This window comes from Lactuca saligna, chromosome 2 (assembly GCF_052625555.1).
Source record: "Lactuca saligna cultivar CGN05327 chromosome 2, ASM5262555v1, whole genome shotgun sequence".
Taxonomy (NCBI): Eukaryota; Viridiplantae; Streptophyta; class Magnoliopsida; order Asterales; family Asteraceae; genus Lactuca; species Lactuca saligna.
In genome coordinates this window covers 177,944,765-177,947,084 of record NC_136418.1, presented here as the reverse complement: position 1 = coordinate 177,947,084, position 2,320 = coordinate 177,944,765, and the positions used below count along the sequence as shown (strand labels likewise).

General features: G+C 40.5%; 1 non-coding gene across 1 annotated transcript; it reads right to left on the bottom strand.

Annotated features, from left to right (window-relative positions):
- Positions 1-1,409: 1,409 nt before the first annotated feature.
- On the bottom strand, positions 1,410-1,516 carry LOC145033158 (small nucleolar RNA R71). Its single transcript, XR_013677396.1, has one exon. It is a non-coding gene; the product is annotated as a small nucleolar RNA R71 (small nucleolar RNA).
- Positions 1,517-2,320: the final 804 nt, after the last annotated feature.

Sequence of the window (2,320 nt, the reverse complement as noted above, 5' to 3'; positions counted from 1 at the left end):
GGAATTAATTAGTTTAAACACTTGATCAACGCTTAAATTAGTTAATTGTCTAAGGGTTAGGAGTAATGAACATGAACCTAACTATTATTCTTGGTAACCAATAGCAATTAATCTACCTTAACTTAAATAACCATAGGAGTGAATTGGTTGAACCTAAATAGAAACATCTTATCAAATTTGGTGAATAGTTGTTGCTTTAGTTAATTAGTTAAATTCAGCTTGCTTAAGTTTCTAGTCTTGCAAAACTAGAGAAAAACCATTTACTTTTATTATTTGTTTAGATAAAATTAGCTATTAGTTTAATTTCCGTTCCCTGAGTTCGATACCTTACTTATCAATCTATACCACTTAAAGACAGGTTCACTGCCTTTGTGTGCTCAAATCATTAATAAAAAGTAGGGATAAAACTAGTTGAATTTACACACATCAAGTTTTTGGCGCCGTTGCCGGGGAACGGTTCTAAATAATTAAGCTAATTCCTAATTTTTTCGATCCTTTGTGTGAGTTTACTTGCATAAAGTTCTTTTATTGCAGTTTAGTAACTAGTAATTAGGTTTTAGTATCTGTTTTAGTTAGGTTTAAAACTTAGATTTTTTTTTGAAAAATCACTGATACTCGCCGAGTGCATTCGCACCTACTCGGCGAGTAACAACTTATTTAGGATTTTTTTTTTCTTTTAGTTGTTTGCAATCTTTTTTGTTCTTTTTACGTTTTTTTTTATTATTTTCAGGACTTTCATGACCAGAGGAGCAAACACACCACTGGTACCCCCATTTGAAGACCCCGAATCCGAATTGAAAAGAAACAAAGGGAAGGACGTGGAGAGTTCAAGCACACCAAGGAAATCACCATTGTCCAACTTGAAGACTGTTTTCGGGAAAAAGAAGAGCAGCAAATCAGGAGCTTCAAGCGCTTCCTTAATAATTGAAGAGCCAATTCAAGAAGAGATTAGATACGAAACCGAGGAAGAAGACGAGGCAAATTACGAACAAGACACCGAATCGGAGGAAGAGTTAGCATTCACAATGGCTAACATTGATGAAATTCCCATGGGAGAATGGAAGAAGAGGATACGCGACGACCATGGCCCGGGACTTGTGCAACCCGCAATTCCCGCAACTGCCACCTTTGAGCTAAAAGGTCATATCCTAGCTTCACTCAAGGAGATACCTTTCTACGGGAAAGATCATGAAGATGCCTACAAACATTTGGATGAAGTAAATGATGTTGCTGATTACTTCAACATTCCAAATGTCACCCGCGAAACTCAGCTGTTTCGGATGCTTCTGGTAACCTTCAAGGGTGCTGCTAAAGACTGGCTCAAATCGCTTCCTCCCGGGTCAGTCACTACTTGGGCTAGAATGAAGGAAGAATTTATAGATCACTTTTGCCCACCATCAAAGATAGCCAAGCTCAAGAAGTCCATTGCAAATTTTGAACAACAAGCTGGAGAGTCGTTATATGAAGCATGGGAGAGGTACAAAAGTCTGCTACGAAATTGCCCACACCATGATCTAAATAGCCAACAAGAAGTTTCCATCTTTTATGATGGAGTCAATGTCACGACCCGGCAGCTGTTAGACTCACAAGGCCCACTTACGAAGAAGCCACCCCCGGTGATCAAAGAATTAATTGAAGAATTCTCTAAACACTCTAGAGAATACCACAACCCAAGGAATGATGTCACGAGGGGAGCCACGTACGCTGCTACTGAAGATTTATCCGCGGTCATGGCCATGTTAAAAACCATGGATAGAAGAATGGATAAAATGGATCAAACTATCCATGCCATACGGGTGGGTTGCGAGAATTGCAATGGACCTCACCTCACTAGAGATTGTGATTTGGATGAGCACGGCAACAAAAAGGCACAAGCATGCTATTCAAGCGGTGACCGGTATGATGAAGACTGGCGAAAACAAAAGAAGGAGTGGCTGCCTTACGAAGAGTACAAGAAGGCCAAGGAGGAGAAGTATAGGCAAAAAGGGAGAGGATTCTACCAAAAAGAGGAGTCGGTGCAAGAGAAGAAGCCAAGCTTGGAAGAGATGCTAACTAAATTTGTAGCTGCCTCTGAGAAAAGACACAGTGACCACGATGCTGCTATCCAAGAAACAAGAACAATGCTCAGGAACCAGCAAGCATCCATCCATAATATAGAAACTCATCTTGGGCAACTCGCTCAACAATTAAACCAAAGGTCACCGGGTGAACTTCCTAGCAAAACCGAGAACAACCCACGAGGCGCGCAAGTGAACATTATTACCACAAGAAGTGGGAAGGTTATTACTCCCCTGGCCCCCATTCGTACTGAAGCGAATAA